The sequence below is a fragment of the Podarcis raffonei genome, chromosome 1 (assembly GCF_027172205.1).
Source record: "Podarcis raffonei isolate rPodRaf1 chromosome 1, rPodRaf1.pri, whole genome shotgun sequence".
Classification (NCBI taxonomy): Eukaryota; Metazoa; Chordata; class Lepidosauria; order Squamata; family Lacertidae; genus Podarcis; species Podarcis raffonei.
Window position 1 is genome coordinate 91527612 of NC_070602.1, and position 27096 is coordinate 91554707.

Here is a 27096-nt window from a genome sequence, read left to right on the forward strand (position 1 = left end):
CATGTATCATGCCAACAAATCCTACAATTCTCACAAAGGTATCAAACAACTCAAGTCCATGTGTTAGCTGGCCTTGTATAGCTAGGCATTCTGCACGGTTATCATGGGCTCTGTCCCACACATCACCCTCAGTCATCTGGCACACACTGGGAAGCCACACAAACACACATATCGTGCAAGTCCAGGCTTGGGATTAAAAGGCCAAGGTCAAACACATTGTGTTTTGGAGCTTCTATGTGTCTCTGAAGTGCAGTGTAGAGTCAGATGTAGAAAAGGATGATTGCCAGAGGGGAGGGAGGGGGAGTCGCCACAGTGACCGAATTTGTAGACCCTTGATGACTGCCCAATATGCATTTTTCCACTCATTAAGTGAGGTTTAGCGCAGCCAGCCAAAATGCTCATTTGCAGATGGAGAACACCAAAAGCAGCACGCCTACCCCCTGGAGAGAGACAGAGAAAGAGACACATCCTGCCCTTAACCGAGTGTGGTCCAGCTGCTTCAGAGCAGATGGATGGATCCCAGTCAGTTGAATACAGAACCACATTGTTGAAACTGCACACTGAGTGCTACGTCGTGTGATCAATTCCAGATTTAAGCTGTATAATATCTATAATACAGACCACCTGAAGTTGCAAAACAATCTCAATAGCTGAAGATTCCAAGTACCACAATGGATAGCAACATGCTGTTTACATGTCCCAAGAACATAAAAGTGAAAAGGCTATTCTTATAAGGAAGATTTGTACTGTATACTGTTGCTGTTTCTTCTTCCTCATCCTTATCTTGATTTATATCCTGCTTCCCCTCAAGAATTTGTGTTCCAAAGTGTCTTACAATGCATAAAATTTACATAACAATAAAACAATACAAGCCAAAATTAGTTGTGATTCCTAGATGACTCTACAGTTCTACAATTCTAATTACAGTAATGCACTGGCACTTCCATTCATGGCAGAAATGTCTTATTTTCTTTCCTGAAGCAGAATGCAAGTAATAGCCTTAGAACAAAGAGGAAGGCAGCAAACCAAGGGTTTTAAAGTGAGGGAGTGGAATCAATGAAGTGCAATGGTCAAACACATGGAAGGAATTCAAAAATTTGTCTTCATAGGAAGGAATTCCCAACTCCGACTATTATGTTGCCTTATAAAGATTACATACTTAACCTTGTTTCCTCCCTATATTATTTATGTTGCACCACCAATGTGATTTATGTGGCTTATTCACTGCAGGATAAGGAACCTTGAGTCCATGGGTGAAATGTGGCCTCCCAGGCCACTGTATCTAGCCATGAGACTCTCCCCAGCCCTCCTCTATGCTTCTGCCTGCCTGGTATATGTCCCTGAACTGTGATAATGCCTTCTGCTGGCCTGGATGGAGAGGGTGGGGGCAAGAAGATAGCAAACCTGTGATTTTTGCACGGCATGACAGTTAGTCTACTGTGCCAAAATCAAGACTTTCATTCCTTGATTTACCCACCTTTGTCTAGTCCTGCCCATCAGCGGCAGGCAGCACCTGAAAGGTTGCAAATTGAGAACTTCAGCCCATGGATTCAAAGGGGTTCCCTACTCCCAATTTACAGACAGGCCCCTAACCTGCGGAGTTAACCATCATAAATTCAATACAGAGGAGGCAACAGAGAGAGCAGAGGGTAAACAAGGTATGCCCATATTGGTTACCTAGGTTTATTTGGAGAAGGAATGAGATTTGCACTTTTGCTCGCATTGTACAGGCTAAGAAAAAACGAGGAAGGACCATAGTTCAGCAGATGTGCTCTGAACATCTGGGAAATTCCTCTGCCTAAACCCAGATGGGTAACTGCAAGTCAGGGCAGAGAATAAAAGGTTATATTGATCAACCTAAGGCAGCTCCTTATATTCTATGAGGAAATAAGAATGTCAAAACTTAGCACAAAGTGTTGCCATGTCAAAAACAAAACAAAAAAAGCAGTAAGCAATGGGGAAAAATCATCTTTAAAAACAGGGAATTGGGGAGATTGTTCACAATAGCTCTGATAATACAGGTAACATGCAACTTATGCACGTTTAACACATTCAATTGAAACGTTTTGTGGCTGAAGACAGGCCGGTTGAAATCACACAAATTAAATGGATGCAAGGAAGGCAGAGAGTTTAAAAGCTGTTTTTTTCACCGGGTTTTCCTGGCATGGAAATAGCTTTTAAGTTCTCAGACTTGCTAGCTGGGCTCTGAAAGGCTCTCACAAGATCTTGCAGGAACTTGGACAGCCCCACAAGATCTCGTAAGAACCTCCCAGAGCCCAGTAAGCAAGGCAAAGAGTTTAAAAGCACTCTTCACTGCTTGGAGGGTAAGACACATTTGGAGTGGCAGCTCCAGAAGGTTCGGTTCAAAGGGGTGGTTGACTATACAGTGGTACCTCTGGATGCGAATGGGATCCGTTCCAGAGCCCTGTTCACATCCTGAAGCGAACGTAACACGCAACTGTGCAGGTCGCGTTTCACCGCTTCCGCGTATACGTGTGATGTCATTTTGAGCGTCTGCACATGCACAAGCGGCAAAACATGGAAGTAATGCATTCCGTTACTTCCGGGTCGCCGCAGAGCGCAACCCGAAAATACTTAACCTGAAGCGTATTCATCCCGAGGTATGACTGTACATGTTTTTGCATATACACACTATCCTTGGAATGTTACTCACACACAAGTTGCGAGTTCACCATACAGCAATGTACCGTATTTTTCACCCCATAGGATGCACTTTTTCCCCTCCAAAAATGAAGGGGAAATCTGGGCGCGTCCTATGGGGCGAATGCAGGCTTTCGCTGAAGTTTGGAGAGTGAGAGGGGTCGGTGCGCACTGACCCCTCTCGCCCTCCAGGCTTCAGGAAGACATCCGCAGCCTAGGCAGCCTTGCGGGAGTTCCCGCAGGGCTGTCTAGGCTGCGGATAGCAGCCTGCCGCCGGGCGTGCGGGGCACCCTGAAGCAGAGCGCCCCTCGCGCCGGGCAGACATCGGCCAACCCCACAAGCTTGGGGGACAGCGGGGAGGCGCAGCGCCGCCATCCCGCTGTTCCCCGACCTGGTTTTGGGGGAGAAATAAAGGAAAACATTTTTTCCTTTATTTCCCCCCAAAAAAACTAGGTGCGTCCTATGGGACAAAAAATACGGTAACTTTTACAAGCTTGTTTTTTAAAAAAATTGAATTAGGGCCCTTTCACTTGTTCTGCTATTGTGAGATCACTCATATCAATCATACATTGTAGCCATATAGATCAGCCTTGAAAACAATCAACAGTCTTGGAGAGAGAGTGGTGGGTGGAGAAGAAACATGAAGCAATTCCAAGGTGAGATGTAGCTTTAATATTGTGAACAAATCTGAGAACAGCTTTCATGTATTTTATTTTTTTAATTTTTTCATTTGATTTTTAAATTTAGTTTTTGCTGGTTTGTTGCTTGGCATCCCAAGTTCCTTTGGGAGGAAGGGTGGGACAGAAATAAAATAAAATAAAATAAAATAATAAAATAAAATAGTCTGGTTGCATACCTGTGGTAGCAGAGAGGTAGGACATAGCATTTTAGACCTCCTGGACACATCATGTGTACTGACGGCTACAGTGATTAGCTGTCCACCTCAAAGCAAAGACGGAACTATCAAAAGGTCACAGAACAGTGAAGAGTTGTGGCGAGTGCTTGTAAAGCAGTGAATGGGAGACGTCCCTGTGGTGAGTGACTTCAATGCTAAGACAGATTCAGGGAATCAGAGTTACATGGAGCCATTGAAAACCGAAGACTTGGCAAGACTTTTATAGTCCCTTGGATCTGGGAAATGGTACAGCACAGGGAGAAGGGATTTGAGAGCTCACACGCTCCCGGTTTCAATAGCTGTGAGCTTGAGGCCTGTGGCCAGCAGTAGCTACAGAAGTCAACCACTTGTTTCTGGTTCACAAAGATACACATGGCAAGCCACATCAACCATTTTTGTGAGGGACGTTGTGCACATTATCCCGCTGTCAGGCTTCTGTTATACTGACTTTTCACTTTCCCACTCCGCGTGAACTCAAAAACATACATAGGATTCACAGTAACCTCCCAGACAGGTGCAGACATAGACCCCCTTACCTTTGGCAAGGTTGCAATGTGAGTCTGTCAAAGCTGTGTGCAAAGGCAATTGATCTTCAGACTGAAGGCATCCATAAAATGTTCAATTGCTAGAAACAAGTGTTAGGAAAGTGCTGGTATTAGTGGCTTTTGTTCAGCTTGGAAGAGTGGGTCCGAGGTAGCCAAAGATATGTGAAGTTGCCAATGGTTCTGGTCGTCACTCTCATATGGGAAATGCAGGTGTCACTCTGATTTTTAACCTTAAGTACTAGGAGGATTGGAATGGCCACATACGTGCAGATCACAGAACACCAATTTTGCTGTCTCTTATTGTACATAGCACCACAGAGCAACAATCAGAAAAAAGTATAGCCAAATCTAGAGAGGTTTTTCTAATGGAGCGTCACCCAGAAAAAGGTAAACGTGAAAAAGGAGCAGTGCATGCTGGGTAGAATCCAAGGTAGCCCTTTCCAGTTTGCAACGCAGAGAGACGTCAAATGCATTTCAATTTAATTTGGTGCTATGTTAAAAACAAGGTATGAAAAGCTCATTCTGCCCAGAGTCCTGTCATCTATTATCCTCCTTCAGTCGCTGCACAATGCACCACAGCAGACAAGGAACGGGACAGGAAACAGACAAGGTGACTCCTGACTATCTGGTCTGAGTGTATCAGGGTATTTCAAAGTGCGCATTCCAGTGTCCAGGTTGCAGGGCAGCAGCACTAACCCACTATGGGAATTAACGTCTGTGAATACCACAGTACTGTACACTATTTGACAGCCAATATTTAACTGGAACTGCGCTGAAAATGCCAAGCGACAGAACATAACTGCTCATAGTTGGCTAGGTGTCAGGGGTCACACAGTCCAGCCCCTGAACCGAGACAGCGTCACCAAACATCTCTAATACATCAGCCAGGTCCTCTGCTCCCGCGACTCATTCCAGAAAGATTATTACAGACAGTTCCTTTTGTTCTTCTAGCCTACTCCCATTTGTTGGCCATGTCCGGCTTTAACAAGCAAAGCATTTAACCTTTTTAACATTGCTAGTAACAGGTGCCAATGAGCTCAATAAAGCCACACTGGAATCATTCTTACCTAACTGCAAAATCAATTCCACCTGTCACAAAGTGGTAATAGCTGCTTCTGCAAATGTGCAGCATGCTCTGTTACTCTTTAACCTGACCCAGAATCTCTTATAACACACACACAAACACAAACACACACACACACAGAATTTACTGTAATGGAACACTTTCTGTGTGAGTGCATTCCAGTTCACTGTTGTTATTGCTTCAAAGGCTTTTGTATGCATTTCTTTTATACAAAGAAATAGCTGCTGCAGTGATGTATACTCTGGATGCGCCTCTAAAGCACAGACTGCATCTCAGAACCTCGCAAGCCCTAAATGTGAAGTGTAAGTGGATAAGGAAGGGTGACATTTGTTTCCTCTTCTCCCACCCCCACCCCTGGGCCCAAGATCAGTCTGCCTAGCTTGCTGCAATTTCTTGCCTAGTAGCGTTGCCAATGTTTGACCCAACACATGCAACAGTGCCTTCAGCACTGTTATTCTTTGTTAAAATATTACTATAACACAATTTCAAAGAAAAAGTGGTTTACAACAAAATTACATAAAACCAGACAGTAAAAATCCTATGTAAAAAGTTGAAAACAGGCATCAAATAACTATTGTGGAAAGATGTATTCTTAACCACAGCTTTCTGCCTGCCGATCACTGCAGAATTGGGTGATGCTGAACGCCAAAGAGGAGGTCTGTTAGCAGCCCTACTAACTTGATTATAGTAAGTGGATTGGAGAAAAGAGCTACGGCTACCACTGTACTTTGAAGTACAGCACTGGACATCTTAGTAGCATTTTGGTTTCTACCTTTTACTTATGAGAAAGGAAGCGGCACAATTCACAGTGACAAAGAGTGCCGCCTCTGCAATTCGCATTGCTCAGTTATGACTTCCATATGAAATCCTTGGATGCCAAATGTCAAAGTTTCCAGAATTATGTACAGTTGTTCAAAAATCACACCAAAAAAAATGCACCCTCCATTTAAGAAACTGTTCACAGATGGGCGAAAAGGTCTAGCCATTCAAATTAGGGTAAGGATCGCTCGCACACCAATTTGGTTTTCTGACACCACAATGCAACCAAATCTTGACGGCTTCCTTACAATAGTGTGCAGCCAATTCTGTCTTTACCCTGGATCCAGCTTTGTCTCATAACCAATAAAGTGGTGCTGTTTTTATTGTAATTATTGGAATGTTTTAAACACATTTGTTATATGCATATAGCTTTAATTCTATTAATGTTTAATTGCTTTTTAATTATTATTACTTCCTACGTTTTTAGTTACTCTTTTTACATTTGTAAGCTGCCTTGAGTCCCATCAGGTAAAAAGGCAGGTTATAAATATATATAAAATAATAAAAATATAAATAAATAAAATGTAATACAGCCAATGTGACTGAATTTCACTGCCTAATCTGAACCCTGATTGGCTGGGATTATGTCAGGGAGCCACCCCTAATTTTTTTCAAAATGGTTCCAAAGTAGACAATGGCAAACCACAGAAAAGGTATAAGCCAGGGGGTGCATGAGAAGAGAAATATATTGCATCATTCATTCATTCATTCATTCCATTTACCGTATATCCCACCCTTCATCCTGAAAGAGCCCAGGGAGGCAATGAACACTCAGGCAGCACAAAAAAGCCTCAGGAGGCCCATGATGTGAATCGTGCTTCCTCATCAGTTTATAGGATGCTATTGTCCCTCTTTGCATAACAACTTTAAGTGTTTTTAAACACTGCTTGGAGATCCTCAGACTGTGAATGCATTAGTGCAGTCCATTATTTGGCAACAAGAGGAAAAAATGACAGCCTTCACTCTGTGTGCTTATTATCTAACCCTCAAAGAAGACAACAAACCCTAACAACTACTGCTCCCCACCAACTTGTTTATTCTGCTATTTATTAAACAAACAAATACTTAGGAAATCAGGTTATACCAGAGGAATCCACTGACTGCGAGAACAAATATGAATTAATTATGGATCAACACGAATGCTACATATTCAGTAGATTACATTGCATTTGCTGAAGGATATACATGTGCTAAAGAAAACTACTAACTAAGCAGGGTTTTAAACTAGTGGCAAGGTCAGGAAGGAGCTGCAGTAGAAATTTCTACTATCCAAGCAACTAGTCAAGTATGATATTGGGGAGGAAGGGAGCATCTACATTCATTCGTTTTATTTAGCTCCCACCTCTACTCCAGGAGCTCAAGGTAGCAAATATGGTCCGTCCGTACCCCACCGCCAATTTTATCCTCACAACAACCCTGTGAGGTAGGCTTGGCTAAGAGGCCGTGACTAACTCAAGGTCACCCAATGAGCTTCATTATGAACTCTGGTCTCCCAGGTCTTAAAGGTACCCCCTGCCCGTCAGGGCCAGTCGTAACCAACTCTAGGGTGGCGAGCTCATCTCGCTCAAGAGGCCAGGAGCCGGCGCTGTCCGAAGACACTTCCGGGTCATGTGGCCAGCGTGACGAAGCGGCATCTGGCGAGCCAGCACCAGCGCCGCACACGGAAACGCCATTTACCTTCCTGCTAGAAAGCGGTCCCTATTTATCTACTTGCACTTAGGGGTGCTTTCGAACTGCTAGGTGGGCAGGAGCTGGGACCGAACGACGGGAGCTCACCCCGCCGCGGGGATTCGAACCGCCGACCTTTCAATCAGCAAGTCCTAGGCGCCACCCGCGTCCCGCTCCCAGGTCTTAATCCAACAATATAACCACTACACCACAAACGTCAGGATGAACATGTTCTCAACAAAAAGACAGAGAGGGCAACTAATGTAAACAGAACCTAACCACTCCAGGTACAGTGCAACAAGTAAAACAGGCAGGGGTGCTACCTTTTCAGTAATGCAAGTTTTGCAACTTAAAATATCTGCACGGCAGATATTCAGCAGGCTAGCCTTCCCTATCTCAGCACTGTATCTCCACACTGGCAGAGGAAGAGGAGTGGGGGGGGGAGCGCACCACCCCCGGAAGCACGATCCCAGCAGGGTGCCATTGCAGCTCCCCCGCCCCACACGCTGGGGCGGCATGCCCCCGAAGGCGGCACGCCCCGCCCCCAGTACGCGCCCCATGCCCCTGCGGGCACTGCGCCCCGCCCCCACCTGCTCTCCGCCCCCCGGTGCCGAAGCATGAAGCTCCGCCACTGTATCTCCATGTTTTCAGAAGCATGTGATAAAGATGAGGTCGAGTCTTTCACAACAGGTTGTTTTAAGGAAAGAACTAACCACAGCCTTGGCTTTTTTAAAAAAACAACATTAAGATTTCTTAGCAGTCTGGGTTAAGTGTGGAGGGTGTGATGGCTAGTGGATGTTCCTTAAAGTAAACTTTGCTAAGGAGATGGTTTCTTGGTATACAGAATTTCTCCAGAATGGGAAACTCACCAAAACTTGGAACGCCGACAGACCTTCTCTTCAATCTCCAAATCCCCTACCCCAAGCTAATGGAAGAGGAGTTGATGAAAGCTATCTGTGGGTACGCAGCAGCGTTCTCCAACTAGGTGCCTTCCAATGATCCCAACTCCCATCAGCCCCTGCCAGCATGGCCAGAGGTCAGGAGCTGTAGTCCAGCAACAACAGGAGGGCACTAATTTGGGGAAGTGTGAAGCATGGAAAGAGTAGCTTGATGAAACATCACAATTTTATCTAACATTACTATGGGAGACAGACTATAAACACCACATAAACAGGTTTATCGAAAGGCGGCTTTCATTTACCATGTCTTGCAACAGCTATTACCAGTGTAATATTCAAACATAAACTTCCTCCTCTCCATTACAAATTCACTCTCTCCCCTCTTTTTCCCTTTTATTAGTCTGCTAGCTTACTTTTTACATGAATGTACATGTCTGTACAAGTTTACAGAGAGGTATATATGAATGTACAATTAGATTTTAAGTAGAATAATAAAAACAGAAGCAGCCGTTTGAGGTAGAAGTAAAAGCGAGCTTGGAGTTAAGGGCTGAGAGCAGCTTAGGGGGCCAAGTGCCTCTCTATGAAAGGCCAATCTGAGGCAGGAGATCTGCTACCCAGTGGAAGTGTTTTGCCTCTCCCTCAATATGCAACTTGTGCTTGTATATGTGAAGAAACCAAGTAGAACAAAACTAGTCTTGCTAGCTAGGCATGATGGGAGTTGTAGTCCAACAACAGCTGGAGACCAACGTTTGAGAAACCTTCGGCTGATGGCTATTTGGAGGCAGCAGAACAAGAGAAAGCAGTATGAAACACCAAAGGCATATCTACACTACAAATTTAGATTGGTCTGATACCAGTCTAGTTGTCATGATTTCACCCAAAGCATCCTGGAATATGAATAGTAAGAAGTCCCTGATGAAGTTGTCCAAACCAGTCAGCCCCTCTCCCCCACTAATGTATAAGCAGAAGCACCCTTGGAAAAGCAGTAAGGAATTAAATCTGTAAGTATGTGACATACAACAATAGGGGATTGGGCTAGTTGACCCTCCTGGTCCCTTTCAACTCTATGATTCTATGATAGGATGCAGCCATATGGGAACAGAAACAGCAATGGTACACTATTAGTTGAAGTGAAATAAATCAACCACTAGGGGTCTCTCAGCTGTACAGAAGAGCACAGCATGGTTATTAATAATCAAGGCAGAGCCCACTGTGCAGAAGCATGCGCAGTAAATGTTAAAATAATTAACTTGTGGAAAAAATTAATATTTGTAGCTTGGTTTTAAAGAGAACTAAGGGTGATTTACCAGCATGACATGCAACTGAACAAAACTGCAACTTGTTAAAGAGACAATTAAAGGCCTTATTCATATATTTTTAAAAATTACCAAAGCATATGATAGCTCGTCTATCTAGTAACAAGGCACATTACTACCATTCTTTGGAGATAGGTAGGTAGGTAGGTAGATGGATATATTTCTAAGCTGAATTAACAATGCATTTGCTATCGTAAACAACACAGATCCACCTGAACAGAAAATAACTCCAGTTATATTGTTCCACCAAACTAAAAAGGCACGATTTCTTTCCACAGTTGACTGAAACCAGGCCTCTGTTAATCCTCCGCCACTGATCCATGGGCAGCCTTGAGCAAATCACTTAAGCTGCTATTACTTCCCCTACTTTTCCCATCTGTAAACATTAGTCCTAGGGGGATTTAACTAATGTCAGCAAACAGCTTGAGCAAAAACAGCCGAAAGCATATTTCATTTAGGCAAGAGAACTCAGACATGGCACCACAGGAATTTGTATATATAAAATGTTTCTATCATCCTCGCTTTGAACACTGCAACAGAAAGTTAGGTTGGGACTGAGATGAACCACCAGCCACCTTTAAAGAAGCTTACATCTCTGCTCTTTGCACTTGCCTTACTTTCCTTGGCAAAGGGTTGCAGCAGCCAAGTCAAGCATTCCTCACTGGTTATTTACCAGCAGACACCAGTATCCTGCACAACCCAACACAGCCTGGCTTTGTGTCTATAGCAAACCCACATTTTCCTTTTGATGTGTAGAGCAGAGTTCGAGCTCCTTAATTTTTTGGCTCCCAGGCCCTTTTCAAAGTGGCAAAACTACTAACCGGACAAATAGCCTTTTCCCCAACATGCTCACTTTCTAGGTGTTGGGGAGATAATTCACATGGAGGAACTTTCACTCATATGGTCCCAACTTCAACTGTGAAATGGCACAATCCAGACGCGGTCAGGGACTGGAAGTTGGAGTCCTCTTCATCAGATAGAGATGAGGACTCCAAACCTGAAGGGCATGCAGGGCCAAGCCTATAGGTGCTGCTAACCCACAGAACATGTGGGGTTAGTACCCCCTGTCTGGCCTGAGAATGAGGCACTGCCATCCTCGGACTCCACTGCAGCATACCCCGGAAGACCTGAGCCTCCACTGTAGTAGGAGACTACTAGCGAAGGCTGGGCCCAGTGTCCGAAACTCCCATTGTTCTAGGCACATTTTACCACAGGGAATCTCATTAGCACAAGCAGTTTCTGAGCTCTAGGTGCAGTACTACGCCTAAGATTTCCAATTAAAACTGCAGAGGGGAAAGGAAAGGACCTTTTTCTGCCTCCTCACTTCCAGATACTCTCTGAAGACTGGAGAAGAGGCCGTCTTAAGAATATTAGGGGGGTTGGGCAGGGGAAGGGCTAGACCATGTGAAAATTGAACATTATATTTTTGCTGCAGTTTATTCATTTTCAGCTTTGTATTCTTGCTATAAAAAAATGTGCCGAGACATTCTGCTGTTGCACCCCCAACCCAGGTTTAAGGTGCCATTTAGCTCCTAGTTTCACATCTCAGTTTCTAACACTGGCTGGGCTGAATCTTGCAGGCTGACCATCAGGATGCACCTGTTGCCATTACTATACGAGGGCTCAGTTTCAACTTGTTCCTTTAAGAGTGATTTCTGCCTCTCCCAGAGTCCTGCCTAGACTCTACCTGGTGTCCTGCCTGAACCTTTCCTTGCCTTACATCATGGCTGCACCATGCCACACCGCAGAGCAGCAGAGGCACAAGTTAAGCACAAACTCAGCAACAACTAGACTCGGGCAACACTAGCCCTCCCACCAGAGGGAGGAACTGTAGCTCAGCGGCATTTGTTCAAATGCCTTGCAAGCAGAAGGTGCCATGCTCAATCGTATGGAGTTAAAAGGTCCAAATGGCTGGTATTATGAAAGGCCTCTGTCCAAACCCCCTGCAGAGAGTAGGGCAAATAGACCGACCTCATATTCTAAGACAGCTTCTTCTCTTCCTTCCTGGCAAATCTAAAATTATGTTTTGCATAGTGTGAATCTGCAGTGGTCCTTTTTACAAAAAAAATAAAATAAGTGTTGTTATTGGACCTGTGCAGCTTGCGAATACATCTGCAGTTTCTGTTCTGTGAAAGGCAAAGTTTTGAGTAAAATATCCTACCACATCAATCTGCTTTGAAGTGCTTCCTACAATCATGATAATCTGTTCCAGAAGCTGGTCATGAGGAAAGCACCATTTCGAAGCAGCATATGAAGCGTTCTTCCAAATGCACTTTCTGCTACACCTCAATGGCAAACATGCCATGGCTCAACTTGCTTTTCATCTGGCTCGGCTGCTCCGATAAGCCTGCAATTTTTCACGATCTATTGGCTTTTAATTATGTCTCTCAACCCAGCATAACCAAGCGGTGTGTTAGCTTTGCCATTGGAAATAAACAGAAGATGCCTAAATTACTTCAGTACATTTTAAACAGATGCTGGCTGGCTGCACGCTTAGATGTAAAAATGGAAATTATATCTAAAGTGGCCAGCTCGCTAGTATTTGTTTATTAGTCCACCAGAACCAAGTATGGATCCAATATAGCTCAGGTTAGGCTGCAGAGACAGACGGCAGTTTTTCAGAGAATTAAAGGTGGTTTAAAGATAAGAAGCCTCTAATAATTAGGTTCTGCAGGTTTTCGGCTGATCCAAAAACCTGCAAAACCTGGTTCACCAGAGACAACAATGGGATAATTAAACGTGTATTGGTCATATGGTAAGTGATGCCTCAGTCAAACCACTTTTCCATCCTCTCATCAACAAGTGCATTGGGAAGTACAGTGAACATGAAAATTGCACAGGATTATATTTAAAAAAAATGAATATATAATAATAATATAATAATTTACAATATCAGGTGGCAAATGTCACCCTCATTTATAAATTATACTTGCTAATTTTATCTACCCTTCTGCTAAAATAAAAACCTTTCCAACAATATGAAGAATAAGTTAGTTATCATTACAGTAGCAGTAATTATCACCCATCCTTCACCAGGGAAACTTTCAACAATATAAAATATAGTGCTTTAATAGCACTTCCATACATCAGAAGACTACATCCAGGACCGGGCAGTGCATATTCAATAAAATGGTGGGAAATTATGTGTAAAGAGGAGTCCCTTGGGTTCAAGCTTTTCGTCCTCTATTCAGAACTTAGCCATTGTTGGCAGCAGCAGATACCCTTTGCTCCTGGTGCATAGTCCTGCTGGTTACGATCATCTTGTTCTGTAGAGATTTAATTTGGATGATAATACAACCTGACAGCGCCAATACAATATATGAGATGGGATAGGACTTTTACAGACCCTGGTGTCCCATAATACACTGCATGCTTGTGGGGAAGCATCAGTACATTGAGTTCCACTTTTTTCTCTGCTGGCTTTTAGAACGGGTCCCACACACATGGCAGGCTCTAGGTGAACAAGATGGCGGCTCATCACCAAGAGAAACATGGCAGAGTAGTGGGAAGTGCAGGGGAAGGCAATGAAGTGCAGGGAGAGAGAGAGGCTGGCTGAAGGGTGGAGAAGGAGAGCATAGAAATCCATGACCCCACAGAACTGAGAAGGAAAATGACCGTGAATGTGTATGCAGCAGAGTGCTATGAGGAAAGGGTCAGGTTGGAGGAAGCACAGGAAGAGTGAAAATGGAGCCCTAATATTATGCTCCAATAACCAAAATGGCAACCTGACTTTTTTGTCCTATTGTTCTTTGGAGTATTTTAGAGCTCCAGGTGCCTCTGAATTTGAACTCTACCACCGTAATTGTTCTCAGACAGAAACGGAAGGCAGCACACTATTGCCGGGCCTCTACAAATTAACTTGCTCCATCTATTCAGTGCCATCATTACCTGGGAAATTGTGTCCAAATGAAGAATCAATAAATAAATATGAAGAAGAAATTTAAAGAAAACAAAGTGCCATTAACATTGCAGCAGTATAATGAACTCATAATTCTCAAAGGCAATGCAGCGAAGCCTAGCCGTACAAGGCAACTCCAAGATAAGTAGGTTTGAACCACTCATTCCAAATCTAAGACGTTTCAGTATTTCAAAGACATATTAGAGAAAGCAAACACCATTTAAAATACTATGTTGTATTTTCCTGGTGCTGAACCACACCATACAGCTAGCAAGTTACTCTTCAAAGGAAAATATTATATTTGTTATGCTGGAATGTAATAATATACAGTGGTTCCTCGGGTTACAGACGCTTCAGGTTACAGACTCTCTAACCCAGAAATAGTACCTCAGGTTAAGAACTTTGCTTCAGGATGAGAACAGAAATCGCGTGGCGGTGGCGCAGCGGCAGCAGGAGGCCCCGTTAGCTAAAGTGGTACCTCAGGTTAAGAACAGTTTCAGGTTAAGAACGGACCTCCAGAACGAAGTAAGTTCTTAACTCGAGGTACCACTGTATCAGCCACTTTTATACAGATCAAGAACCACCCAAGCCATCTGTAAAATGAATTTGCCAACTTTTACAAAGCCTTTTGGGGACTATGGGAAAAAATGCCACAATAAAATTATCCCACGTTACCACTTTAAACCCTACCCTCTAATTTTATTCAGTAACATAAGCAAAAAGGCACACCACGTCTCATCCCTAAATTAAGTGTTAATTCAAGTTATGTACCTAAGTCAATTTGGAAGTCAGAGCTTGCCAGCAACTGCATAAGCCAAGCCATATCTGGTCAGATATAACCACAAGGAAGGGAAAGATAAAGAGGAAGCACAACTTGCTCTTCTACTTCTGTGGCCCACTGTATATGAACAGATGATCATGCGGGACAACTACATCTCTTTAGATTGTAAATGGAGGGTTACTTAACTGAATGGTTCTCACCTCCCCTGTACATCAAACAAGGACACCCTGTCAGGTGACTGCTTATCATTGCATATCTGCAGACAAAGCAAAGGAAAATATCTATATGCAAGATAGACTACCTATGGCCCTCCAGTTGTTGACTCCGACTCCCATAAGCCCAGCATAGTCAATATCAAGAATGATGGGTGTTGCTCCCCATCCTTGAGATAGTGGCATAGTAAAGCAGCAATCGAAGGACAAGAGAATTTAAGCAATGCAAAAGCACATGTGTTGCTGATTGCCTTTTCGCCCAACAGCTGCAGCTGGTTATTGCATTTTCATAGTTATGATATTTTATAGATATTTATGTGTTTTATTTATTGGATGTACTTTGCTGTTCTATTATACTGTACATCACCCTAGGCTCCATTGGGAGGAAGGGTGATTCAGAAATGAAATATATACATTGATAAATGAAAATATGAATGGGGAAATCCTGAAGTTCATACAACTGCTTACAACTCCCCACCACCACCACCACAAGAAACCAGGGGAGATGCAGAGTACATCTGAACTAGATAAATATCATAAAAACTAACTTTTGCCGCAGCTACCTTTGCAGTGCATTTAGGGAATAGTCAATTGTAAAAAGCAAAAAGGCTGGGCACTAACTTGGAATATTGTTGTAAGGTGTTATTTAGAATAATTATCTATTCACTGTGAAGAAGAGTACAATTCTTGGAAAGGAAGGAATGCTGAGCCTCTTGCATTCCAGCAGTAAAGCTTGCACTGACCAGGACAGGACAGAATCAGAGGCTTGCTTTTTGCAGAGTTGATCCCTCTTTGCTTACTTAGAGGGACGGGAAACAAATTAACAACAGGTACGTACTGTGTTTGAAATTCCAGCTAGACATTGCAAGAGCAGAGTGCAACCCTTGCAGGCATGATAAATGATAAGCGCAAGGGCAGCTGTACCACACTGCAATACCTTTGAGAGGCACTCAGGTAGTAAATCAGGATAATGAAAATTAGACGGCTGCAGCTTCTGACCCATGCATGGGCAGAGCCCCTGTGTGCTGCTAAAGTCCTCACACACACACCCCCACTACCTCCCACAAGCCAGAACAGGCGGACTCCAGCTGTTCAGTAAAAATGCACACTTAAGATATCCAGGTAGTAGCTTGCTTTATCACCATTCCTTGACAAAGAAGTCTATCAAGGGATAGCACATTCTGTTGGGCTGAAAGGTAGACACAGGAAGACCAGATTCAAACCCCGGTTTGGCTCATTGTTTGGCATTGGGCAAGTCCTCCCCTCTCAAGTCTTGGCTGCCCATCTGCAAAACAATAATATTCATAGACGTCACCCCGAGAAACCAAGCATAGAGACTGTAAGTCACTTTGCTCTGTGAAGTTGCTACAAAGGCTATGAATGCTAACAAGAAGCCACTGCTTATCTATGTCATGTGAAAGCAGTGACAGGGGTTGTGCAAATGACACAAACATCCTCTTTCCATGCCTGTAGGTCCCACGCAAAAGGGGGGAAATTCACACATTTCCATGGAAAAAGCTTAAGCTCCATCAGCAGGGGGAGAAAACAACTGAGAACGCTAAATTGAAACTTACTGGAAGGATGCTAGTGTGATGCAAAATATGTGGCTTGGTGAGAAAGCAATCTACAGCCAGCAGCCCTGAGAATTCAGGCTAGTGTGAGAACAGTTGTTTTCTTTCCTGTATGTCGCCTTGGGTGTTACAAGGTCATAAATATGAAAAATGAACGCATGAATTAATAATTACATACAAGCTCAGTGACTTCAGATGTTCTATTTTGTAGAAATAGAAAGCACGAGTCTCTGAAATTCCTGTTCCTCTGCGGCAAGAGAACTATTGCGCTTCTGGGTTTCCCATGGGCACCTAACCTGACCGTAGTGAGAACAAAGGCAAAAAGCTGGACACCATGTTGTGACAGTCTGATAGCAACTTATTAAATTTCCCCTGTAATGTCATCAAGATAGTTCTAACTTCAATTACATCCATGATGTAATTTTTGCTGAAAATGCCAAAATGAGCTTTGAATATATGGAGAATTCCAAGTTCTCAGTTTGGTATATTAAAATTAAATCCGACTATAAAAAGGCTGCTTATCTGTGGGAAATAACTTTTCTTTCCTGTTAGACATATGTTTACTCAGCTCAGATTTCAAATGTCTGAACAGTAAATTCTTTGAAATTACCAGTCTCTGTGTATGTAGATCAACCCAAGTCGAAGACAGTGTGCACTATATTCTTTATTACCCTTTATGCATTCACCTAGGAGTAGGTTCCTCCATTCGTTCCAGAATTTTTAAAGTGGAGTCACTGGATTCTACTTCAGGATATTTCCAGATCCTGTTTCAGTCTCTCATACAGTTCACTGCTAGTCCATGGCATGCTCTACACAAGAGTCACCAACACAGCACCCAGGGGCACCATGGCATATGGGATGGCCTTCACTGGCACCCCCAGGCAGAGACTCCAGACTTCAAGCTTTCACCTTCCTTTTTTAAAGAGTTAAGCCTCTAACCGCCCCCCCCCCCAAGAAAGCAAGTTATGAAGAAATGTGTGCAGGAACCTTTGTAAGAGGGGTATCAGGGTTATGATTGATAAGTGAGTTGCTTGGACACCAAGCAACAGGAATCCCTGGAGTCCTAAAGATCTGCAGTTTCCTCTTCGCCTTTACTGCACTTTTCCTGCTGCTTTCTTATCATCTAGTCCTTGGGATCTCCACAGTTTGTCCTCTCTTTTCCCCTAGCAACCAGGGTGCATCTTTTCTGTGGTGGGCTTGCTTATAAGTTATTTTTTTGCCAATACAGCTCCACAATCAGTATTCCCTCAAAAAGGCTAATGCGAAACACAGGGAGTACAGAATGGCAGCCTAGGTTTTGGTTTAGGGTTGGCATTGGGCAAAACTGGGCTCTTTTGCCCTTAACAGCTTGTATAGCAGGCAGAAATTAAACAGGCTTAGTGTTTTCTAATATGGAAAAGTTTCACCATGATTGTAGTCTCTAATTTTGTTTTATGCCATGCTCCACACAGCAGCCATGTTGTGTTATGCTATGCCCTCATAGCAACCATTTTGTGACTGGCTCCCACAGTACTCTCTCATAATTCAGTACTGTATATGCCTACTGGTCCAAAAAGATGTTGACCCCTGGCTTAGCAAAGAGAACAGAGACCCAGGAGGAAGAATGAGACAGCCACTAACAGCCTTCTAGAACAAATGAACTAGTAAAACCAACCTGAAGCAAAATCAGAATCAACAGGGGCCACCATTACAAAACCCAAGAAACAGAGAAGGCCTTCTTTATACATATGTCCTTATGGTCTGATCATAAATCCTGTAAATCCTGTGGGGGAAAACAATGAGGATACCTTCCCTGACTTCAATGCACTTTGGATCAGGCTTGTGTAGAGCATCTCAGAGTAAATATTATAGAAAAGCTGAAGATACACTAAAAGTAAACAATGAAAGCAGTCCCAGTGTTTTGACAAGGCTCTCTCAGGATGTGAAATCCAAAAACTAATCCTGTAAAGTTGGGCAAGTGAATTGCATCTAATAAAACACTGTGTCTGATGAAGAAAGTCCGGAGTTTGCCAAAGTTCAGCATTCAAAATAAGACTAGCAAACGGATTTATTTTTACACACACATACACCAATACATTTTCAATTTTCCAAGCTGTTTGCACCACAGATTTGCAAAATATTTGCTTGCATAATAAGAATAATTGTTATTGTTACTTTGTTGGTAAAGAGGGAGTTAAACATTTAAATGCACTTTAAGGTTTGTGGGGGATGGAGATAGATCAGTAGTGCTTGATCAATAACATCCTGCTAGGCTGAAATTAAATGAGTTCTCAAAAGATGCTAAGGACAAAAGAACAAAACATTCATTTCTCTTACTAATGTGAAAAGAAATGATAGAAATTATGTGGAAGATAATTTATGAAGAGACTAAATTGAGGGCTTTGTTCTGCGTTCTTGCAACCCACTCCACACAGCATTTTAACCAGGGATGAGTTTATGGTGAATTTTTAATGCATATTTACTCAGACACAAACCCTCTTGCCTTCAGTGGTGTTTACTCCCAGATAAGTGATGTAGGATTGCAGAAAAGTCCATTACTACCTACAAAAATACTTTTTCTATGGTGGCAACTCATACTGGATGTGGAAAACTCTCTACCCCCAGCGCATAGGTTACCTTCCCTTTTACTGTATTTAACAAAATGTATCTACTGCTTACTCAACAGAACAAGTCTAAGCATTTGATTAAAACATGGGTAGGCAAACTAAGGCCTAGGGGTCGAATCCGGCCCAATCGCATTCTAAATCCGGCCTGCGGATGGTCCGGGAATCAGCGTGTTTTTACATGAGTGGAATGTGTGGTTTTATTTAAAATACATCTCTGGGTTATTTGTGGGGCATAGGAATTCGTTCATTCCCCCCCCCAAATGTAGTCCAGCCCCCCACAAGGTCTGAGGGACAGTGGACCAGCCCCCTGCTGAAAAAGTTTGCTGATCCCTAGATTAAAATAATTAAAAATACCAATAAAAGCAAACATTGAAAACAACCTGATGTATTTTTTGTCAAAATATAAATAAAACCAGCTATTTTAAAACAGCCATATATAATAAAAAGTACCTCTTAAAGTTACATGTCTAGGTAGGCTTATCTAAACAAAAAGGTTTTTAGCAGGTATCAAGATGAATATAGTGATGGTGCCTGCCTTTTGCCTAATGTCAATAGGCAGGGGGCTACCACACTAAAAGATCAATTCCTTGCATGTGCATAATGGACATCGCATGGCATTTGTAGAAGTGTCTGTTCCACAGACTGAAAGGATCAAGTGGGAACATAAAGAGTGAGCTTCACTAGCAAAAATCCCTTTTTTAAACAAGCTTTTGATTCTGCTGCTGCTGAACATATTGATTTTATTTGCTGCTGTTTTTAGCTTTTTCCATTTCTGTAATCAGCAGTAATTTCTCCCTTACAAAACAAACTAATGTCTTCATTGTATAACTTTTTACACAAATGAGCAGTACTATTAAAATAAAAAACATGGGCCAAGTGAGATCATCCAAAAATCATAAGCCAATAATAGAAACTGCACGTGTTATTCAATGTTTAAGATGGAATACATACACAGACACTCAAAAGATGGTAAAGGTGCTGTTTGATGCTGCCCCCTTTTGCCAAGCAAAGTCAACAGCCTAGATTTCCACTAAAACTTTTCATAGTCGGTCTATCTTTTTCACAGCAAAACGTGTTCAAGGAAAATGATGAAACCCCAACAGATCTCCAGACAAAGTTTGTCACGCATTTATCAAGCTTTACAGAAGTGAAAGTTGGTGATGCACTCATAATACATACACCCGACGACAGATGGTAGCAGAAATTCAAGGATATGGGACTCCACAGTGTTCATTCTGCTTGAGTGCCAAAGACCACAGTAACTCTGAAAAACAAGGCCACACCTTATGTTCTAGGATCAGCAGCCTGTCATATATGGGAATAAGGAGCAATCCCTGAACACAACAGTGTGCTAAGTATGAGCAGCCTGGCAATTCTTAATGCAAACTTCAACGGAATAAATTGTTCTCGAAACTAATGCCACCAGAACTCGTTTAAAGCATTTTTGCACAACATCTGGTGGTACTACCAAGTTATACCCCAACCCAACAAGGAATGTCAGGACAACAAACAACAAATACATCTGGAATGATTAAAATAATAATAATAATAATAATAATAATAATAATAATAATAATAATACCACCGCTGCTGACTGATCCAATACTCAAGGCTTTAAACGCATACGCTCCCCTGCCTGATCTGTTTTACAGTGGTACCTCGGGTTACATACGCTTCAGGTTACAGACTCTGCTAACCCAGAAATAGTGCTTCAGGTTAAGAACTTTGCTTCAGGATAAGAACAGAAATTGTGCTCCAGCGGCGCGGCAGCAGCAGGAGGAGGCCCCATTAGCTAAAGTGGTGCTTCAGGTTAAGAACAGTTTCAGGTTAAGAACGGACCTCCAGAACTTATTAAGTACTTAACCCAAGGTACCACTGTACTCTGCAGAGTGTATTAATCATACAATCCAATCTGAAAGAGGAGGGGAAAGTTTCAGTCAGAAGGAAAGAAACATGTGATTCAAGAGGAGGTTGAAAAAAGAAGCAGCTATTTAAAAACCCTGAGTAACTTGCTTAAATATCAGCAGAATTATTCACCTCCCACCCCAGTCTCTCTGCAGTTGCCAACTAGAATACTCTTCTTGCCTTGTAGATCAGACATATGAAGGAAGTTTAACTCCTCCACAAGCAGTTCTGTGATGGGCACAACTCACCAATTCTATAGATTCCCTTCCCCTAAAATATCAAGAATTAGCTAGAACCCTTTTTCTTCCAAGGCACCCCACACCCTTCCATTCAATAACCAAATATTTAGAAAGAGATGGGGAGGGAGAGAAAGACATGATAGCCAGACTTCAAACTCATTCAACTGGATGCCTTTTCTGCCTGCAGTTCAATCAATGCCATGAAAAAAAGGAATTAATTGAGGGAGGGGGGCAGAAACAAACTTTGCCTTCCAGTCAGAACATGAACTTGTGGGGAAATGTTTTTTTTAAAAAAAAAATAAGCATGATTTTGGAACGGAGGCTTCATTACACCATTTTGTCCCGTCCTATCCCCCCCTCCCCAACAAAATCCACAGAGAAACCAAGTGCTGAAAGTCCACATGCCTGGAAACTGAGCAGAGCGAGGATGGGATGGATTTTGTTTTAAAGTGCAAGGATGGATTTCTAAATTCAAAGTTGCATGGTGTAAACCTGTGCAGATATGGATCTTCACCCTTTGCCTCCCTCCCACCTCCACTCCTGTCCCAAACAAGCAGGCGTCAAGAATTTGCTGCAGGAGAGAGCTGTCAGGCTCTTAAATGTTCTCTTACAACTCACCCCCTCCTGCTTTTTAGTAGAAACATTCTGAATGAAGTAGCACACCAATGCAGCAAGTGGAAGGAACAGTTAAGAGATCTAAATCAGCAACTTTAAATAAAAATAAAAGTGACGAGGGAAAGAGGGTGCATGTCTTGCATCTACTAAGATCTGTTTGGACTTAGGATTTTTCCCTCCTTCTATCCGCTCCCCTTCCTCTTATTTCCAACAATGCATAAAACCAGAGAGCCCTGCAAGCTTCTCTGCTTCCCTCTCTCCCCTCCGCTTTTGATCTTCATCAGGACGTGAGCAGAAAGTTAATGGGCCACCCCTACCACAAAGGCAAATTACCACGTGAACAAAAAAAGAAAGAAAAGAAAAAAATAATATATTTTGCTTCTCTACAGACCCTTCGCTCCCAGGCATCCCACCCTGCAATGTAACCCCCAAGCTATCTTATTGCTTACAACCCCCGCGAATGGAATGGGGGGGGAGAGAGATTTAGACGGAATCAGGCAACACTAACCGAGCTTTTAGTTAATTTCCTCTTCAGCGTCTCAACTGCTTGGAGACCACCCCTGGTTTCCACAACCGCCGCTAAAGCCGGGGGGGCGGGTGCGCGGAGAACAGAGGGACGTCAGGGGACCCCTTAACCTGGTACACTGCACGTTCAAGACTACAATGCATCCCAGAAGCCATTAAGACAACAAACAACAGACCACCACGGCCAGCCCGGCTCCATTCCCCTTGTGCTTTTGTTGCTAAAGGGGACTGAAACAGACGAGGCCACGCAATGAAGCAAAGCTTTTCTTTCAAACTCGCTCTTCAAACAAAAAGGCTTTGCGTCTCCATCCTTCTGCCGAGGCAACTACACCTCCCTCCCTCCCCGGACTCCTCCCCCCTACCCCCCACAACTCCAAGTTCCTAAACTTTGCAACTTCTTCATGCACGTCGAATGCGGAGGGTGGGTAGCATGTTTTAAAATATTCTCCCCCCTCGCGTGCATGCCACCACTCATACAGTGGACGCGGTTCGACTTACCCTTTGTTTGAGGTCTCCAGGGCGATAGAGCTTTTGCAAACGTTCACACGCACATCTTTACACTGAAGCAAATTACCGCGGCGGCAGACGTAATACGGTGGGGGGGGGGGGTCGCGCAGAAGATCCCAGGAAAACAACAGCCCTCGAGAAAGCCCAGCGAATCCTACAAGCTGCCGTGGGGGCCTCCTGAGTCCCGATGACCGCCAAGCAAGCAGGGTCCGCTGCGAACTGCAGCCGCCTCGGAGTTTCGGCTTGAGTCCACCCTCCTTGTTTCCCTTCTCTCTTTCTGTCCCCCTCTCCCTTCCAGCCAGGAGCAGTCCAGGCTCCTATCAGAAACGCTTCAACCCTTTTCCATCAGGAGGGGAGGAGACGGAGACGCTGGGGGGGGGGAGGAGGGAGGGAGCAAAAAGGGGCTGCCAGCTCTCACTCTGCGCTGATGTCAACTAACCAATTCAAGAGTTAACTGGGCACTTATTTACGCGCAGCTCCCCACCAACAACCCTGGTCGTGGGAATTAAGATATATGCCGAAGCTTGATAATGGCTCTTAAAGAAATCCGGCCAGCGCCTCTTTGGGAAATAACGTTTGGGGATCTTTTTGAACTCTGTTTTGAGTGCATGAGATTTTCATCAGTTTTTCTCACCCCGTTTACATCCTAGAACGATCGCTTATACTGAATCTGATTTACCGACCGCGTGGTTTGCCGCTGCTACTACCCCACCCCCGTTCCGGCGCCTGCCTTGCCTGTATGGCAAGCCCGACAGTACGAGTTGCCTTGCAAATGCATGGATGTTCTGTGCTGGGTGATTTACAAAAGGGCAAATGACCAAGGACAGAAATGCAAAGGGGGCGGGGCGGCTGGAAGAAGCAGGCTACGAAATGTGCATTTTCTTTTAATTCCTTAAGCGTGGGGTATTATTCGAAATCAGAGCTGATAGCTAGGCAGAGAGAACTGCTGGCGCTGCTGCTTACCGGGGAGAAACCGGACTGAGCTGGCGGGGGAGAAGCGTTTGGAGACATTGAGAAGGCGGCTTAAAAGAGCAAGGAACTTCCAGCGAGTGGAAACTTGAGCCCTTGTAAAATAAACAGAAGATCTTTGCCCTGTGATCGCCTTAAAAGCAACAGCAAACGCTGCCCCGAGCTATCCACACTCTTTCCCCCTCCCTTCCGTGTATGGGCAGGTGGGGCAGTGTTGCAATCCCACGGATAGCAGAAAGCGCTGAAGAGCTCGGCTTGCAGCAGAAACGTGGACCGTAGAGGGCAGTAAGGGGCTAATTAAAGAGACGCCTCAGCCCACCCCTACCCCTTAGGTCAGATTTGGAGGTGCGGTATTAGAGAGACGAGTCAACCCCTTTAATGGAACGATTAGAAAATCCATAGGAAAAACACCCAAGCGCGCGCACGCAAAAAGCATCGATAAGTAAAACAAAAAAAAAACCGCCCATTTGAAACGGAGAATATATATATATGCAGCACAGAGAAAACTGTGTACCTTGCTCTGGGCATCGTGCCTAGGGGGCGCTTGGGAAGCAGCGAAGAAAACAGGCTCCTGTCGCCGCCCGCCGCCTCGCCCGGACAATGTGCGAACGGATCCCGAAATCGTTTCCACTTGGAAGTCGATTGTGTTGGTTTCAGAGAAACTCGCTTCCAATTTTTTTACGTGTTTTGATGGCTACAATTCTGCGAACACTTACGCGAGAGTAAGCCCACCCCCCGGGGAACTCAACGGGGTTTTACTTCCGAACAGAATCATACCATTGTAGAGTTGGAAGGGACCCCGAGGCTTATCTAGGGCAACGCTCCCCACCTGAGTCTCACAGTTGTGCACATTTTTAAAGCTGTAATCCCAGGCACGCTTGATTTGGCTTGCAAATCCTCTCTCGCCGTTTCAGCCCTTGGTGCTACCTACATAAGCCTGCATTGCTTGCATACGGACCCATCCGAATATAACGCATCTCTGAGGGAGCCTTGAGGAGCAAAGCCAGCCTCTCTGATGCTGCCACCTTTTGAAAACAAGCCGCCCTACAGCGCATAGAAGAGAATGGAGTACAGTTCGTTGCGCCCCACACATTCCAGAGATATCGAATGGAAAACATTCGCATTATAAAGGTCCATTTGCGGGAGGAGGGACCCTACTCACAGTAAAATGGTCCACTGTTTAAACTGGGGGGGGGGAGGGCGGAAAGACCTTTTCCAGCCGGAGATCAGCCTCCCATTCCGAGGAACCACCGAGGGCGCCATGCTAGCGGTGGGCGGAGCCAAAGGCAAAAGTGGCGGGAACAGCAAAAGTAAATCTCCCCTCTTATGCTTCTACTCACATACTGCTCTCTGTTCTCCATCCAGTAGAAGCAAGAGACAGTGAGAGTTCAAAGACACCTTTTAGCCAGACAAAAAACATTCAGGGTGCAGAAGCAAGGGGAGACTTCTGGCGACCAAATAGAGATGCCTAGAAGACACATTTCTTCCTCAGGCATACAGTTTCCCACCCCTGGGAAGGAAAGCTGAATGCTACTCTTATTTGGTTTTTCCTCAAAGGGCTTGTGGGGGTACACTTCTTTCTCACCCACTTGTTTGCAGCTGCCCCTGCCTCAGTTTCTCCATAAGTTTGGAATAATATTGACCTTCATCTGGTGCCTTGGCTATGAAGTTTATATATGACCTTTTGAATTTGCTTCAAAGTAAGCATGCATAGGATTGTTTCATGGTACAATCTTGGGCAGCCATGGCCAAACTTGGCCCTCCAGATGTTTTGGGACTACAATTCCCATCATCCCTGACCACTGATCCTGTTAGCTAGGGATGATGGGAGTTGTAGTCCCAAAATATCTGGAGGGCCAAGTTTGGGGGTGCCTGATCTTGGGCATGCCTACCATGGGCGTAGCCAGCATTTTTGTTATGGGGGCAGGCCTTTTGTTACGGGGAGCAGAACCTCAGTTTCTTATGTATTTTACTGAATTTTATTGATTGGGGGGCAGTTGCCCCTCCCTGCCCCCCTAGCTACACCCATGATGCCTACTCAGAAGTAATCCCTAATAGGTTCAATGGGGCTTACTTCCATGTATGTGGGTAAAGGACTGCAGTCTCGGTGAGCTTTCCCATCCTGTGTGCTAGAATGCGGCCTACTAGTACATTTTTTTAAAGTCTCTCACCCATATTTATTCTTTATTCACTTATATTTATGTGTCCAGGAATCAAAATGTTTAAAAACAATCCATTTAAGTTTAATAATCAGAAAACTTTAAACATGCTGAATTGGGGGATTTCACTCATAATTTTGCTTATTGATCACTTTGCCCCAGTTAATTCTGCACAATAAAACAATCAACTCAGCTTCATTAACTATGCACCCTCAAATCAGTGAAGTATATTTTTGCTGTGTTCTTAAGCTGTTATCTGTACCTTCCTAACGCTGCTTGAAGCGGCCAATTAAAAACCCTATTACAACCTGGATAACAAGTGCAAATAATAAAGCAAAATGAGTGCACTGTGCTGTAATCAATTTGCTATGTGTTATTTTTAACAGTTTCTTCAAGCGTTGCCATTTAAAAGGCACTAATATGAATTCAGGTCTCTTATGCATTTGTTTTTTGGCTATTTAACTCACTGGTATTTGGCAGGGCTTTTTCTTGAAGCCATGAAAAATTAAAGGTTATTTCACAAGCAAATATCCTAAAATAGCACACCTTTTCTCAAATAGTAGTAATAAAGCTTAATGTCAAATGCAGGATGGCTAAACTGTGGTGATCCAGATGTTGCTCCAGATGTTGCCACAGTTCCCATAACCTTTGGCTGCGCTGCTTGGGGCTGATGGTCCAGCAACATCTGGAAAGCCATAGGTTTCCCATTCTTGTTCTAAACATGGAGGGGCGATACACCATGTGAAATGCCAATCCCTCTAGTAAATGCCACATTTATGCAGCTCTTGGGTATCAAACATGATCTGTCATGGTTCCAGATACTAATCTGATCCCATAAGCACACTCACAGACACTTTGGATACACTGCTGATGCCACCCCAGTCAGAGACTCTGCTAGCAAGGACGGCTATGTTCCCACACACAGAGGAAGTCAAGTCATGTAGGCTAAACCAGGAAATCTCTGTTGCAACATCACACTCCCCAAACTCAGAAGAAGCACAGAACCAGACAGTGACCCCAGGCATATCCAGGGGAACTCTGAGATGCTCTCTGCTGAAAGCACAAACATGCTCAAGAGTTTTCAGGTTCAAATATCCCTGTGGGGGGAAAAACCTCCACATCCAATTTGAGGGGGGGGGGATATATCACCAGGCAGCAACAAGAAGCAAATAATTATTCTTTGGTGCAGAGGGGGAGAGAGCGAGAGCAGGGAGAGCAGCCA

The 27096-nt window shown here is 43.9% G+C and overlaps 1 protein-coding gene across 9 annotated transcripts in view; it reads right to left on the reverse strand.

Annotated features, from left to right (window-relative positions):
• Positions 1-24250, reverse strand: part of SEMA5B (semaphorin 5B) — a 354034-nt gene extending 329784 nt beyond the window's left edge. For 4 of the 9 annotated variants that reach the window (XM_053403874.1, XM_053403856.1, XM_053403884.1 and 1 more), the window contains exon 1: positions 22738-23093. The gene's annotated coding sequence lies outside the window, so the exon portion shown is untranslated. Of the gene's footprint in view, positions 1-22222; positions 22497-22737; positions 23094-24229 lie in introns of those variants that run through there. The other 5 variants (XM_053403830.1, XM_053403804.1, XM_053403821.1 and 2 more) reach the window with 4 other exon arrangements.
• Positions 24251-27096: the final 2846 nt, after the last annotated feature.